The sequence below is a fragment of the Passer montanus genome, unplaced genomic scaffold, assembly GCF_014805655.1.
Source record: "Passer montanus isolate IOZ18808 unplaced genomic scaffold, ASM1480565v1 scaffold2, whole genome shotgun sequence".
NCBI classification, from domain to species: Eukaryota; Metazoa; Chordata; class Aves; order Passeriformes; family Passeridae; genus Passer; species Passer montanus.
Window position 1 is genome coordinate 8,250,946 of NW_024366591.1, and position 18,070 is coordinate 8,269,015.

Here is an 18,070-nt window from a genome sequence, read left to right on the forward strand (position 1 = left end):
CTTTTCCATATATTTATTTCAATATATAGTTTTTTGTCCTTCAAAAATCTTTCAACACTATCCTGGTTTCCAGGTCACTTGAAATCACAATATTTATTGATAATTTTATTATTTTTTATTATTTTATTTATATTTTATTTTATTATTTTTATTATTATTTTATTATTACATTTTATTATTATTGGACATTTTAATCCACTTCTCACTAGTGGATATAGTCACCACAATTCAATAGTAGAATCAGTGTCATAGGATAAATATTTGGTCCATCTTTTGGCACGTAAAACAGGATTGCCCACTTTGGCTGGAGAGTGTTTGGTCCTGCTTGTTCTGCTGGATGCCTGTATAAACTAACCTCTGCTTTTTGTGCAATGTGGCTGTTTTATCTGAGGGTGCACCTAAATGGTCTTGTTCCACCTCTAGTGACTGAGCCATGAGCAAAAGCTAAGGCAGGTGCTTCAGTTTTGACCAGCATTGCTAAGTCTTTTCACATAGGCAATAAAAACCATGTCTATTCAGTGGGATAAATAGCATCTTTTTTGGTGGGTTAGATCAAAGACACTGTCAATAGGAGTCAGAGGAGAATTCCCACGTTTCAGCATCAGTGCTCTAAAATGGAATGTCAAATTCCTTCAGGGAGTTGCATTCCCAAAAGATTCACAAAATAATTAAGAGGTTAACTCTCACTGGTCTAGTGCTGGTTGTTGGTTGTAGACGTGTAATGAGCTGAAAGGATGGTTACAGAAAACCAAAAACAAACAACCAAATTCATGTGCAAGTGGGAAGCCTCTTAAACCAGACAGTGAGGCAACAAGAAATCCCTCAGTGAGGTTTTAAGGTGTTTGCTAGCATCTGTACAAGCAAATCAACAATATTAGTCATCAAGGAGATCCACTGGGCTTCCTCAAAGCTTATGCAATTGTGTAGGTGTGGGTCTTCTCAGCAGTGGAAGATTCCTTGGAAGAGGAACAGGTCTGAGCACTTGCCTTTGTGCCTCCACCAATCAGAGCAACTAACAAACTCAGGCAGGGCCTGGCAGCTGAAGAAATAATTCATCTTTTCTCCTGACCTACAGAGTACTGCCATGGAGGTGGATGTGATATTCTCTGCTAAAGCCATCCCGACATGTATAAGCAATTGTGAGGCCAGCAGGACCAGGAGAGTGAGCATTCTCCAGCCACTGGTGAGGTAACACCTGAAATCCTGTGTTCAACTTTGTGTCCCTCACTGTAAGACAACAATGAGGTGCTGGAGCAAGTCCAGAGAAGCAAGGTGGAGGTCAATGTCTTCTCTCAGGTAACAAGTGAGGAAACAGCTCAAGCTGTACCAGATGATGTTTAAGCTGGGTATTAGGAACACTGTATTCATTGAAATGATTGTCAAGCATTGGAACAGAATGCCCAGGGGAGTGATGGAGACACCATCCCTGGAGGTATTTAAAATACGTGTAGATGTTGTGCTTAGGGACATGATTTAGTAGCTGTCTTGGCAGTTCTTGAATAACAGCTGAACTTGATCTTATGGGTCTTTTCCAACAACAATGATTCTATGCTTCTATCCTCTATGTTTCTACCCACACAGTGCCTTCTGTTAACATGTTTTGCCCCTTTCCTGATGTCATTTGTCTTTTCTGGAGGTTCTAAGGACTGGAATCATGTCCCCTGAGCACCAAAATATGCATCATCACACACAACATCATGAAGAATTTTCATATGCTTACAAAATGCTTTAGCTAGACCTTAATCATAATATGAACCTAGAGTTGATGGCCTCAGAAAGTCAGAAAACATTGGGTTCAAATAACTGCCAAATTTGTGATCCTAGAGGCTACTGAGAACATGTATGTGAGCCCAAAGTCTACAGCATCTATTCCTGCTCCTCTGTTGCCCTGGTGTCAAACCAGCACCCCTTGTTCGTGATTCATGGAGAGAAAATAAAAAAAAAAGCATTTCTGTGCTGTGTTTGTAAGAAGGACATAAATACACTGGGAACATCTTGAATGAGGAGAGAAAATGTGGGAGAGCATGGGCTTTCATGTGGCATCACACCAATTAAGGGATAAATGGATGCAGAGTAAATGGTATTGTGGGAAGCTGAGCTCTCAGCATATGCAAGTCCCTGGGATAATACATCATTCCTATGCTGCATGATCAGAAGGTGCTTAAGGGAGACATGAGGTATTTGACTGGGCAGTATTGATGGTTGTTAGTCTCACAAAATGGTCTTGGATGTGAAGTTTGTGTTCCACAGAGCAGTGAAGGAAAGACGGCCTCATGAAGTATAGAGATCATGCAGAGAGAGAAATGTAAATACATCCCTGTGTATGGACTGAAATGCTTGTCCCTGTGAAAGGCTGGATGTGTGGCTGCTGCCTTTTACTCTCATTGAGGAAGGAGTATTTACCTTACCTATTCATCTTCAGATCAAATTTTCCATTCCCTTAAAATGTCAAACCTCACCTTTCCCTGTCTCCATGCTGTCATGGGGTGCATATTTGGGGAGCATTCACACAATGCCATACTGCCCTCACAGCCAGTTGCTTTGCTAAGGTAATGCAATTTGCTCATGTGGCTGGATTTTTCTGGGGGCTTGTTTGATCAGAGCTGCCTCTGTCTGATGCACCCCCATGCCAAGTCCACACATAACAAAAGGCATTTACAGAAGCAAATTTCCACCTCTCCACAGACGTAATTTCTGATGCATTTTTGGCTTTTGTTTTATGAGTCCAAGTCCTTCTTGCTCACTTTGATGACTGTATAATCAGATAGTTCAGCCTAAAATAAAGAGTCTCAAAATGGCTCCTTAGGCAGCTCACATTTAGTTGCAATCTGTCCATCCAAAATGTCTTCATGGTAAAAAATTACCCTGTATGGTTTAGGTTATTATAAAATCTTAAATAAAAAACTCACAGATGTTAATTTAACATGAGAAAATAAAGGCTGATGAAAAGCTCCTAATCCAAACAATCCTCTCACTTAATTTGCTGTTCAGGTTAGATATTCACATCAGTAGCCTGATGGGTAATATATCAGAAAGATATTTTAACCCAGGAAGTTCAAAATTCACTTTGAATTAAAAAGAAAAGAACACCAAATAACTCAACAGAAAATATGTGAAAACTCAAAGGTTTTTCACAGAAAAAGAATGATGAAAATTCCAGAAATACAGAAATACCTTGGACTAGTTAGAACAAGCATGTGACTGGTTCTGCCCAAAAAGAAAATTCTTTGTATTAAACTGCAGAGCAGCAGCATCCACTAGTACTTATTTCTAACTATACGTGATGCATTGAGAAAGACATAATTACTAAATAAAGATTTTCTCATATACAGGAGTGTTGCATCATTTCATATGACCATTAATTTAGGCAAATATTTTTCTTTCCATTAAACAGGTGAATAAAAGACTACTCTTTGGTTTGTATTCTGTACTTATGGTACATATAGGTTAGTGGATTTTTCACTTGACTTGGTGAGATTTCAGAGAAGCTTATCAGCAAGAAATTAGTTTAAAAAATCATTGTATATTAATTACTCATAGACTCCAAAAATGGCATTGGTGCTGACATAAGGGAAATGTACACACAACCTATGTCTTATATTTAAAACTGATAAACCTAAATAAACCCACAGGCATACACACATGCACACACACACATACACACAAATACCTGCTACTGCAAATTCAAACAAAAACTGCTTCTGTGTGCAGTTTCACTTCTCTGTGCAGCTGGAAGAATGAAGGCCAAAGCATCACTGGAGACTGTCAGTCACTGAAACTTATCCCCCAGGGATTATAATTACCCAGACCCAACTGTTCCGCAAAGGCTACTAAAAGCAAAGGCTTCTGAATAATGCCTCCTTCCTAATTACCTAAGGGTTTCTATCTTCAAGAGACTTGGCTGATCAATTCTCTTCTCAGAAACGTTAGAGCTAAAGTTCATGCCGTGCTAAGGGAACAGCTTGATGACTCTGGTCGCGTTTGCTTTCCTCCAGTCTACGCAGCAGCGAAAGCTGTTCCTCATCCCAGTGATTCTGCCGGTGAAGAGCGAAGACCCAGCTGGATGATGCTACATATACATAAGCATGTAAACATCACATGTTCTTTCAAGATGTACCTATAAACCACCTCAGCCTCTTACATCTCCAAATTTAGATGAAAATCTCATGCGAGTAAGATTTTCCCTGAAATCTCTGAAAGGTCTGCTTCTTACCAGGCCAGAAGTTTTCCATTAACCACCTTGATTAGTGTGCCAAAATATAGTTCAAATTCTAAGGTATCCCTGACTTTTGGGAGCTCCTGCACCAGTACCTCCATACATTTCATTAGCCTGTGGCCAGAAATGGGTTCCTTTGTCAGAAAATGTGTGGGCTGTTATTTCCAGAGTCTGTCCCCTTTTCCTTTTCACTATAAAAAGAAAGAACTGAAGGCCCTAAAATACTTTCTCTCTACCAGTGGTTTGTAATATTTTTAGTTCTTCTTCCCCTTTCTTCTCTCTATGCATCCAGCCCTTCCTCTGCTCCTGGCATCTGCTGCCTGCTCTGGCCTACCTGGATGCTCTATATCCCAGCCGCTAGCCACCTTCTCCAGATCTGACATGTAACCTGTCTTCTTCCTCTCAAGGAAAACCTATGATCCCCACTCCTCAGCAAAGGCAGCCTTGCTCCCCTCTTCCTTCTCCCCAGCCCAGCCCAAGTGCCTGGCCAGATCCCGACTGCAGCCCCGCTCTCTCCAGCTGCAGCCACCAGCCCTGCTGGCTCCTACTGTTTGGGGTCCAGACAAAATGTCTGTCTTCACCGAAGTGCAGCTCCCCATGGGCCGTGTCCCCAGCCGTACCTGTGTGACAGATGCAGCCCCTGCAGGGGCAGAGGGCATGGGCATGGCGAGGAGGCAGCAGCACACCCACGTGCACAGGTAGTGCCACTCCTGTGCCACAGCACAGCCTCTGGCCCACAGTCACTCCATCCACCATCCCATCACCTCTGTCCATCCACCCTCACTCTGCACACCCTGTCCATGTGACTCAAGGCAAGTCCTGCTGCCTGGGAAGCAAGAACACCTGGGGCACAGGGAGATGGGAGCCACAAGGGCTGGAGGGGGCTCCAGGGCTCACGTCCCCCTCCCTAGCTCCAAGATCTGCCCTCGGCCTCAGTGCTGTGCCTCTCCCCTTCATGCAAACCATTCCCGGTGGCTGGGTGATTCCTAGTCAGGACTGCATCCCTACCTGCATGCCATTATGCATTTGTTATTCAAAGCATGTTAGCTTTGAATTTTTTATTCAAAGCATTCTTGCCTCTGCAGCTTGCCTGGGCAAGTGAAGCCATAGGAGCAGGCTCAAACACATCAGTCTCGATGCTAAGAGAGTTGTATTCTTTTAAGGAAGCTTATGCACTGATAGATCTCCAGAATGAAACCCTGCCTCATAATTAACATTCATTGGATGTATTTATGTCAGTGTGCAGCTCCAGATATATAGGTTGATGCTCAGTGAATGCTTATGACTGTGTGTACTAAACAGATGCTTAGTTGCTTCAAGTCTTCATGAGTTAAAGTCCACTTTAATGGTAACCACAGGTTGGCCTGGCTCACAAGAGTGAGTCATATGCAATTTTTCAGCTGAAGGAATGGGATTTGATTGTGTTTCAGTGGAAAGATAGAAAAGATCTCATTGTCTTCCTTTGAGCTGGATAAAAAGAAGGCATGAAAAAAGAATAGAGATTTTCTGTGCCATGGGTAATCATTTCAGAAAGATTTGTTTCTGATAAGTTTGATAAGTTCCATAAAACTAAAAAGTGTGTGAGTTTGATTCAAATTTTTGTCAAACATTTTCTTTGGCTTAAAGGAAAACACACATAATTTCAACTGAAAAGAAGATTTTTTTCAGGCTTTGAATGGAACAAGAAAAAAAAAAAAAGTTTAAAAATGGAACTCCCAGAGCAACCTCAGCTAATGCTTTCTGTACCACGGCATGATCGAAAGAGCAAAAGCTTGTGTTCCACATACACCAAAAGCACATTTTTAACAAGCTGTTCTTTATTGTACTGAATCACACTGTTTATATGTTTTTCCCTCTACAAACAATTTGTGTGCTTTAGACAGTGAAGGGAGGAACAAAGAAATGAAAAAAAAGGCAAAACAAAGCAACTTATAAATGAACTCAGATCCATTCAACTGAGATAATCAACACATGCTGTACTTCAAAACTGTTGGAAAGGACTGCAGAACTACTTCATTATACAGGCTGTTGTATAAAATCCAGACCAACAGAGGCAAAATACCTTGTGAAACCATAGAAAATATCTATCAGCCATTAGAGCTGGATTTCCTCCCCTCTAGCATATCCTGTTGAGAATGGATAAAATGTAAATTTGGGCTGAAACTGCTGAAGTCTGGCACGAAGGTAATCCATTTCATCTTGCATCCTTCTCAATATTCCTTTTCTCCATCATGTTCTCTCTTCCTTCTCACTACCCTATTTAATTGGCATTTTTGATGCAGTACTGCAGATCCTGATTGTTTTCTCAAGACAATTACTGGTTTGAGCTTTAGGGAGCCCATGAGAAAGACAAAGCATATTAAATCCCACAGACGTCATCCTGAACCACTGTTGCATATTTCCCTCAGCAAGGAGGAGATACCCTCCTGACAAAGAAGAGAAGAGCTCTAACCTTGAAAACTTACTGAATAAAATTATCTGCAAAGGGTGGAGAGGACAGAGTCATATGGGTGCTTCTGGCTGGAGTTTCTGTGGATGTCTTGTTCTTTCGTTGTTACTCGTTTGACAGATTTTCTGGAGGAACAATACCTTCAGAAGACTTGGAGTCATTGACTCCTTCCTCTGTGATTTTCCACCAGCCACTCTCTACAGAAATGCAGAACCACAGGACATTTTTAATGTGCCTCTGACCTGCTCCAATTACCTGGCAGAACTCACTCAGAAGGGGGAATTTTTCCTCTAATCAGCAAACTTGTTTGCAAGTGTCCATGGAAGGCACACAAAATCCAAAGAGCTTATGAGCAAAAATGCAGTGGAGCATGAGATGGGCTCCATCTCTGCATGGTTCCCTGGCCTATGCTGGCACAAAGACAGAAGAAACACCTGTGTCCCACTGCTGTAATAAACAACAGCTTGCAATGGGATCCATGCATGAGTTTGGAAGACAAAGCAGTAATGAGCAAGAGCCATATGTCTTCCTGTGTGACAAATGAGAAAGTGTGGAAGAAGCCATAACCTGCAGAAAACTGATTAATACAATGAGTGGTGCAAATTTTTTGTTGAACCTGGGGATACTGCCCTGCTAGTCAGCCACAGAGGGGAGCTGCGCTGTTCAGAGCTGCTATTGGATACCAAATCCTACTAGGAAAATTTCTTGATTTTTATACATTACTTTACCTAGACTGGTATCTTTATGGTAGCTCAGTACTTAAAAAAAAAACCTGGATTACAGTAAGAGTGGGAGGCAAAACCTGCTACATGGCTATACGGTGTCATTTAGCTGCAGCCTTACAAAACACTGCGTGCAGGTCTGCTGCTCTGCTCTGCTGGCATAGTGTTTTCTTTTAATGAAAGAAGGTCAGAGTTTCCTTGTGAGGGTGAACAACACAGCAGATCTATGGAGCTGACCATGCACACAGTAACAAGGGTGGAAACGAAAGCTGGGAGTTCTTGAAAGGCTTTGGCTCACAGGTCTGGCAACTTTTGGGCTCTGGGCAGCCTTTTCTAGAGTGTGAGGGTTGGAAGCAGGTTGGCAGCATACAGCTCCCCTTGGTCAACACTCTGCTCTGGAAATGTTCCATCCTTATCACAGTTAGATATTTCAGACCCTAATCTTAAGCTAGGGCCTGACCACCAAAAACTGCAGAGTTCAGCTGCACACCATGTTCATTGGGTAGGTCACCAGCACAAAATGAGGAAAAGCTCCAGGTGTACTTTGTGCCAGTGATCAAGCAGCACAAGGTGGGGGCTGGCTGTCCAGCAATAAATGTTCAAAGGAGACTTTCCTTCATGTGTCTGTGCAAATATGCATGTTTCATCTTCTTTACAATGCATAATGTGTTCTCCTTCATCACAATCTTCTATCACACACCTACTTTACATTGTTTCAATTGGATAAATATCCACACATTTAGTACATAAAAATGTTACAATCACTAACAGTACCTTTATTCATTTAGTGTCATATCACTGGATATTATATTTGTTTATTGCCTCAGCCATTCAGTTTCCTTCACACTATACTTTAAGTATCTTGTTCAGAACTCAGTTGAAGAAAGATGTAATTTTTCTGCTTGTTGGTCTATTATCAATTGTTTTTTCAGGCTTTCTAATACTGCCCTTATACTACTGCAAGAGTTAAATGTCTCATTTCTCAGGTCTCAGTAGAAGTGCTTCCACAAACTGGGATGACTTCTCCAGATCACTTTCAGCACTTAAAGACACAGTGGCTTGTGCAATGGTTAAAGAGAGGATGAGACCTCTTCACAAACAATCTGAGCGTCAGAAATAAATCTTCAACATGAACAAATTGTCACGTAAATAGTACTGGTAGTTGATGCAAAAGTACGGGTCATGACAATGAATTGTCCAAGAAGGCGGAAGATGAAAACTGGTGAAACTCAAAGTTGATGAATACTCCGGTGCATTTCTCTCATGCCATTTGCACCCAAAAAGTAGAAAGGAGGAAACTCACTGAAGATTCCCATATGGCAGAAAAGAGAATTTGGAAATACCCCAACAGTTCCTAAACATGATGAGAGAAGACCTGTTTTGGAGGCAGGAATTAAGAGTAGAACTACAAAAAAAAAGGTCCAAATGGTGTTGCTATCTTGTCTGTGGTGTATTGACTTGTAGAAATATTGACGTCACAGCTCTTCATGACATTTGGGTACTCTCGCATATCCCATCCCCAGAAAATGCTGGTATATACATTTCAGTCACTGATAGGAAATGCAAGCATGCACCAGCCCCTTGTCAGCCTGCCCTCAGGACTGAGTCTGCTGAGTGTATCAGGCAGGCTAAGCATACCAGATGGGACTAGAGGATGGATACTTGCCAGTAACAGAAATCAAACTGGGAGCAGTGTTCCCATATCTGGTGAAAGATCTAAACAGGCAGAACAATTTATAAACCTGCAAACTGACAGACAACCTGTATCTCTCATGCAGCAATTTCCTCAAGCCCTGCCCAGGTGGATTGGGCTGTGACTGGAGAATGTGTGTGGGAACATGTGGCCTGGATTCTAGGCTTGGTGAAAACACAGGATCTCAAGGCTAAAGAGGAAGTCAGATCCTTAAAATGTGTATTTTGTCCTTTTTATTCTTGTCTCATCTACTCTTTCTCATCTATTCCGCATTCACTTTTCCATTTATCCCACCCATGTTTATTTAATCTACACACAGAAAGACAGAAATAAAATAAAGCACTCTGAGATTACTATGCATGAATGTGTTGTGTGTTAGAAGTTTTTCCCAGTCCTTTCTCTGGCTACTGAACCATAACTTCTGTGATTCTGGGGTTGTCAGACAATCTTGTACAGGGATTCATCCATGGCTGGTCTTTAGACACTGGCACACTAAACATGAATAATGGTAATGATGATACATCCTGCACAGTGTCACACAATTAGCTTCTCTTTGACCTGTAACAAATCAATGAATCAAACCTGTGGCCTGGCCACTTACTCTAGAGGGTCCTTGGGCTCACTTATTCTAGAGGGTTCTTGGACTTGACATGTTCATGCAATGAAGTTTGCTCCCTGAGCACCTCTTGGACTCACACCCTTCAGAGCCATCTGCAACCAGAGCATTAAAAGCATTATTTCATCCCTAGAAAATAGCAAAGATGAAAAATAAAGCCAGATTTAAATATGCTTTGGCAAGTTTTGTGTTGGTTTTTCTTTGTTTTGATTTGGAGTTTTGTTGTTATTTTTTACAGTGTGGTGTAAAATGCATTTTAGTTATGTGGCTCATGCCTTCTCTAGAGAATTAGAAGCAAATTTATGACCAGTTTCCTGTGCAGAGACTCGGGAGAATGGCAATACTAAATATTTTGTCAGAAAAAGTACAAACAGTATCCTATGGAATAACATGTATGCAGCTCGTGTCGGGGTGGTACTGCAGCTTCCTAGGGTCCTGTAGAAACAAGTCACAGCAGGGCATTGCTGGAAACACAGGGTGGCTCTGTTTGTCTTTTCTGCCAGTTGTTCTTGTTCTGCTGTGGTTCTGGTGGCTGTCCCTAAGGAGAAAAAATCCATTTCCAAAGCAGAACATTTGTAAAAAAAGAAACACTTTCAGATGGGCCAAACCTCCCCTCCGTCCTGACATGCAGAAGAGCAGGGCATGCCCTCAGGTCCTGTGCTTCCAGGCTGTGGTGGAGGGGAGGTGGCAAGGGGTTCTTGGGTGATCCATGAGCTACAGAGGGGTGGCAGTGCTGTGCTCCTCCAAACTTGTCCCTGCACTGGGTAGGGGTCTCTGCCTGGGTGTTTTGAACACAGCCAAGAAGCAGTGGAGATCACTGCAGTGGGAAAAAAGGGAAGCCAGAGAGTCCCATGGCCCCTTCTGACCAGAAGACAGGTCACCCTGGCATTGTACTTTGCTGCTGTACATAACATTTGGGACCCAGAATGCATGTGTGAGGCAGGAACATCCTCAGAGACTGGAGGTGAAAGGCAACAGTGCATAGATAACTCAAAGCAATTAAACAGTGGGTTTTGAGGTGGGCTCACATGTTTCCCTGTAGGGTAAGGCTGATGTTGGTAAGTGAAAATTAAATGTCTTTTGTTAATCCCCTCAGGGTGACAATACCTGTCAGATGTAGCCGTAACTTGCACTCAAATCTCTCTCACGTCCTTCAGCTCTTGAAAGTAATAGCTATCTTCAGCACCTCTGGGCTGGTATACTGTCACTGAGCTGGGAGAGAACTCAAGCTGCCATCACCTCCTGCAAGATGGGATAGAAAAAAAAACAAACAGAAAGAAAAATAAAACAAAAAGAGAAAATGAAAGGAGGAGGAGGGAGCCTCCTAAAGTTTGCTTGTTGGTAAACTTTCCCTACCTTCTTTGGTTTGTTTGTTCATTTCTGGCTCAATGGAAGCTTTCCCAATCTTCTTCTCACTCCCCTAATATGATTTCCCCCCAATTTCCTTATGAGAATCTGTGTAAGGTATGGCAAAAACCTTTCTAAGCTGAGATGTAAGTCAACAATGCCTCACTTTTATCTGCAAAGCCTGAAACTCTATTTCAGCAGGAAATTAAATTAGTTTAACACAATTTCCCCTGGACAAAACTACACCAGTTATACACCTATTTTTTCTCTCTCCTTTTTTTGTTTGTTTGGTTTTTGTTTTGTTTTGATTTCTGTTTGGGTTGGGGGTTTTTTGTATTATTTTTTTTGTTTTGGTTTGTTTTTTTTTGTTTTGGTTTTTTTTTTTTTTTGTTTTGGTTTTTTTTTTTGATTGGTTGGTGGTTTTTTGTTGTTTTTTGTATTTGTGGACTTTGTTGTTGTGGGGGTTTTGTTGTTATTGTTGCTGTTCTGATTTTCTTTTTTCTTTTTCTTTTCTTTCTTACAAGCGCACAGAGAACTAGTAGCTGATGAGTAGCTGTAGCTGAACTGCCAGCTATGTCGCCCCTGAGATCATCTTGGCCCTACCCCTTTCAAAAAAGTTGCAGTATTTACCTTTTGAATGACTTTCTGGTACTTCTCATATTCTTCATAAGATTTTAATATCTCAGATTTAACTACATGGGATTTAAAGGGCTTAGGACATCAAATAAATAATAAGTTTAAGTTGCCAAAAAGGAAGGCTGAAGCCTTAATCTGGCAGCAAAAATGAATCTCCAAAAAGGAGACAGAAGACCCTTTCTTTACTGACATCAGATATGTTCTCATGTAATTTTTTGAGGTCACTGGCATTGTTTCTGATATAGCTGCTTTGAGGATAAAATTTCTATGCAAGTTTGGTTACAAAGAATTTTGGGATAGCTGGAAATGGAGGCCAGGTCAAAGAACTGTCCTTGACTGTATTTTCTTGTCTAAAAGAGGTGTCTGAAGTACAGACGGTGCAGAGAAAATCTATAAACGAAGAATTTATAAAATAAGTGGTCAGTGGGTTTTCTTGATCTAGAGCTAAGAATAATCAGGGCTGCAGCCAAGGTGCCTAGAGATATGGGTGACAGCAATTAGTTTCATGCTGTGTTTAAAAGATAACATTTTAGATGTAATCATCAAGAGCTCACAAGACAATAGAGGATGGGTTCAAATAGCATACATAGAGAAAGAAGGTACACCAGGTCAGCACTGTGTGAAATACTGAGTTTTCCTTTTGTCTGGTACTTATTAATGAAATATGTAGAAAAATATGTCCAAATTTGATGCAAAATTTGTCTAATTTATTTTGCATGGAACATAATCTTTTGTGGCGGAAGCAGCAAAAGCTTCAGGGCAAGGTTTAGGTGTAAGGCTTGACATTGCTCACTCTCCCCAGACTTTTAAAATCCCTGTTTAATAAAGACCCAAACTGCTCTCTTCTCAGCTGACTGACAGTCTTTAACCTGGTTGTAAGGTTGTAGGTAGGTGGTTTTGAATTGATTTGGTTTGTAGATTCATCTCCCTGCTTCACACATGCCTTTAGTCTGCTCCCCAGAGTGGTGCGTCACAGCACCAGCTCTGGGATGGTGAAGGACACTGCCAGCCTGGGGACTGCAGTATGAAAGTAGGATTTAGAAGATGAAGAAAGGAAATAGAGTCTTATTTCCTCTTACCACCGGAGCAACAGAGAAAAGATGGAGAAGGCAGCACAGCACAGCACACCCTGTGTTTCAGAATGACTATCTGGAGTAAATGAGGGAGCAATTTCAAGCTGGGATTTCTGTGTCATGGTGAAGTTATGTCTTCCAATCTGCTCCTGGGAAATCTCAGTCCAAGGCACAGCAGAATGAGGAGAAAGGTAGATCCGTACCAGCCAGGAATGGAAATTATTCTCACAAGGTATTCAGAAAGAGGACGTGAAAGAAGTTAAAAAAGGCAGGCAGTGTCAATTACATGAGCTGGGATCATAAGGCTGCTCCTTTTCTGAATGAATATCAAGCATCCTGATTCTGGGCTTTGGTAATGTAGTAGTTTATTCAGATTCACTTCAGGCTCACGGAATCACAGAATCATTAAGTTGGAAAAGATCTTTAAGACTGTAACATTAACTACTCAGCAGGATGAAAGAGACAGCTATGCCTAAAGAAATTATATGTAAGATGTACATACTTAATAAGGCTTACTTCATCTATGTAATGTTCATAGTGTGCAACTTTTTTCTTGATTGATGGAAGAAAAATTCCGTTTCCAAGAAAAATTGGACAAAAACTTTTCTGCTTCCACAGAAAAGGTAATTTCCTTTATGCTGTGTGCAGATCAGAGTTTCAAAGGCAATAGCCACTCTATAGGAAATTGGTAGCAGGTATCAGCCCCGCACCATGTGTAGGGATTGCTATGTGTCCTAAAAGAGGATTCCCAGTATCTAGTAGGCTGAACAGGGTATGTCTGCATGAACCACTGAGTTTCAGGTTTAGTTGAGTAACTACTCTGCACAAATATTTAGCTGAGATGTCTTTTCTAGAAGTAACCCAATGAGCTTAAGGGAATGCATCTCAATTAACAAAAAAAACTAAGCTCCAGGAGCATAGGAATTACCCTGATGTTTCTTTGGCATTTTCACTACCTTAGGCAGTTCAGTAAAGACAAAGCTGAAAGTCACTGATAAGACAGGATGATTCAATCTGAAGCAGTTCCTTTTGTCACTCTGAAACTAAGGCAATTTCTCTTTTCTGGAACATAAATATTCCTGCATTTTCAAATGAAAATCTCCACTATATTTCACTGACATTTAGTTTATTTTATGCAAAATGTGTGAATAAATGACATTTTGTTTGGTTCCATGGGTCTTTTCAGGATACTTTCCTTTTTCAGCTAGATGTTCTGAAATACTTTCAGTAGCTTCCTAAATTACCCTTTACTGCTACTAGCAAAAATACCACTACTGAAAACAAAGAACAGCACAATATTGAGCACGGAAATGCAGAACATACAGACAAGCAACAGGGAAAAGAGTCATGACCTTTTTATTTATACCAGGCAAACTTTATGGTACATGTTCTATGCACTCTGTTTTATGGTACATGTTCTATGCAGTCTCTGGAACAACTGCCAATACTCTAGCATAGCCAATTAATGGAGAAAGCAAAGACTACTGCTTGAACATCATCATGATAGTAAATTTTCCATTTAGCAAGACATACATAGAATGGTAAATTCTGAACAGTGAGATTTAGCCTGAATAATTGGTAAGTCAAGGGCCTATTCATCACTGCATTACTCTTATTTTACAGAATACCTCTGTCAACCCCAAAATATTTCTACAAGCATAAACCCCAGAGCAACATGTCGGTGAGTCAAGAGACTAAGACTGACACAATCAATATTTTTTTAGTGTTTTTTTCTTAGTCATTTAATGTCTTTCCAGATTGCTTTTCTGCCTCAAGGAAATAATAATTTAAGATCTGATTCTTCCCAGAACATGTGTTACTTCCACAAATACTCAATACGATAAAAGGAAGGCAAGGAACCATACAATAAATACAGCAAGCATTTATAGAATAGATGCAGAGCAGTCAGGTCACCCTGCCTGGTAATGAGCAGGAAGACTAAGCAGGAGGTGCAATATTTGCGCCTGACCCAAACCCCAGTGAAAGCAGTGAGTTGAAGAGCACATAGAGACTCAATTCTTCTACTGAGTTTAGAGGCTGATACTTTAGAAACACCATGATCACATTTACATGAAGAGTCTCACTCAACACTGCCCTCTCTGCTGTGCACCATTCAAAGGCTTGGCAGAGAAATGCTGCCAGTCAATTCAGGAAGGTGTCAGGATGCTCCAGTCTAAGACAATGATTATTTAAAAGGAAATGGAGAGACATGATATTACAAAGAAATAAAAGCAGCAAGCTTAGATCTGGAAAAAGGATATAGTGCAAGACTCATTGCATTTTGCTGACAATGGCAGACTGGTGTGTGTTGACACTCTCCTTGAGTTCTCAGACAGCACAGTCCAGCTTTCCCCACCACGCTCTGGCAGCCTCAAGCCATCCAAGACTAACTGGAGACTTGATTCAACAGGGATTCCAGAACAATGCTTAGGTATCTAAACATTTAAGGAGTCATTCCAGCACTGAAACACAGATTTCTCCTTCAAAATGTCCTGGGATACCTGAGACACTTTTCTTGACCAGACAGACATTGCATAGAAGAGAGTCTGGGAGAGCTGCACACTCTGTGGCAGTGTTGGAGGCCTGGCAGGGTGCCTGAGGTGTTCTGCATGCCACATATGTTTAATGGGTACACTCTGTCTAAAATATGATGGGAAAACAATCCTCCCATATAGTGGACAGATGGCAGTCATCCTGCTGCCTCAGGTTTCAGGAAGGCTGAGTTATGTCAGGAGTTTTCTATCACTTTCAGTTGAGTATGGACTGGTTCAGAGCCCTAATTCTGATAGCTGGAATATATGAGACTCTGATTCTTCATATTGCAAGAGCGAGCCTTGTTTGTGAAATAATAGGATTGGCTAACACGATGATTTTCATAGAACCATGGAGTTATAGAATGCCAGGTTGGAAAGGACCTCAAGGAGCATCTGGTACAACCTTTCTTTTCAGATGGACAGTCAAGACAATATAGGCCAGCATCCCATCCAGAGAAATCTTAACTGTGTTCACCACGTCCCTGAGGTGCTTATTCCAACAGCTGATTATTCACATTGTGAAATATTTTCCCGTGTCCAGTCAGAATCTCCCCAGGAATAACTTGTACTCATTACCCTTTGTGTTTCCATGTGCCTCCTTGAAAAAAGGGAGTATCCAATCTCTTTCCAGCCACCTTTTAAATATAGGAGCAGTATTTAAACACTGATAAGGTCTCCCCTAAGACCCGTGGATGAAGAAGCACAGTTTTTTCCTAATCTCCTTCCACTGAAATCTTCCCAGTCCTTTGGTAATTGTTGTGGCACTTCTCTGGACCTTCCCCAGTCTATCCACAACTTTTCTACATAGCAGGGATCACAACTGAACACAGTTTTCCAGGTGTGGCCTGACAAGCGCTGAATAGAGTTGGGATAAAGGTTTTTTATCCCTATTGAGGATATCCTTGTGGGTGCAGCCCAGTATCCCAATGGCTTTCCTTGCCACATCAGCACACGTTCACTCAGTGCTGAGCTTGCTGTCCACTGGGACCCCGGCTCTCCAGCCAGGCAGATCCCAGTCTGTGTTGCACTCCTGGATTCTATTTTCCCATGTACAGACATTACATTTGTCCTTGCTGAACTTCATAAAGCTCTTGTTAGCCCACCTTACAGCCTATCCAGGCCTTCCTGCAGGGTGGCTCTCCTTTCCCAAGTGCCCACTTCCCCACTTAGTTCAGTATCATTGGCAAACTCCATCAGGGTGGATTGATCCCATCACCCAGATCACTCATGAGGATATGAGACACCCTTGGGCCCAATATGAATCCCCTGGGGACCCCACTTGTGACAGTGTCCAGTTTAAAAGGATTTATCACCCACTTCTTGGTGCAGCCAGACAGTCAGAGCTCATCCACTTCACAGATCCCTTGTCTCTACCCTAATGTATCAGTTTATCTGGGAGGAGCCTGTGGGAAACTATATGAAACACCTTGGAGAACCCTTTGATTTTTGTGGTGGATAATCTAGGAAAGACAATCTTGGTAACCTAGGCAGTTTTCCAATCCTGAATTAAACCACTTAATTCAGATTAATTGAGACAGAAAACAGGTAATAGGGTTTATTTTAATTTTATAATTCTCTGGAGACAGATGGTATATGAAGTGCCAAGTGTACTGCTAACTAAACCTTTAAGTGAATGCTGTGGTGGGATTAGGAAATCTCAAAGGACAAATGTCATAGGCAAACAGAAATATACTCTGAAAGAGAAAGCACCTCTAGAAAACTTGACATGGGAGAGGTTTAGAAGAACAGATGAGAGAAACACCTAGCAGAGAGCACAAAGAAATAATTGATCCCACCATGAACTGGGAAGAAAGATTCAATGGCATTTTACAGACTTTCTCTTACTTGATTAATTCCCATGAGAGCCCTCAATATGCCATGACATTCTTCATAACCTTAAAATTTCTTTGTCCTATGACCTCTACACAAACCATTGTGTTCATTTTTCTTTCCTACTTTCAATTGCTTTCTTCTCCTTTTAAAGTACCAGACAGTAATATCTATAAATAACATAAAGAAACACCTTAGATCAAGCTATCAAGTAATTAAAGCTGTTTCAGTGGATTTTATTTCTTGTTGTTGCTGGGATTTTTAAACTAAGAGTGAAAAATAAATAATATGCTCTGGATGGCAACTAGTGTTTTTATTTGATTAGGTGAAAAAACACAAAGGGACATACTTTCAAAATGTCTTATAATTTATTATACGTAAGATGAAAATCCAAGTTATATCCCTCAATAAGTGTGCTTCAACCCTTGTCTTTCTGCTGTTGAGAACTGCATGGAATGTGAACTGCCTCTGGCTCCGATTCTAATCTCACTTATGCTAATGTAAATCCAAAATAACCACTCTGAAGCCAGTTTAAAATGCTGTGATTGAGGGAAGGATTAAAGCTTTAAGGGCATTTTTAAAAATAGGGATTTAGGTACCTGGTCTCTGAAATATCAATTTAAATCAGATTAAAATTTGACGGAGGAATTTATCCTGCTGTCAGTTACATGTTACTGTGACCTCAGTAGCATTCAGTGCCTGAGCATTTCAAAGATAAAAGTATATTCATGTCATATAATTTCTAACCTGCTGATGCAAGTGTTAACAGAATGGGGTTTGACCCTTGCCTGGCCTCACAAATATACTTTCATTTTTGTTAAGTTTCTTAAACTACGAAGTATCAATCACTGCATGTACTTGTATTTTCTCTCACTGATACTGGGCATCTTTGAACATTTGTTTCATATTTTCAAGGAAAACTCAGCATCTTAGCATTTTTTTCTTAGCTGATAT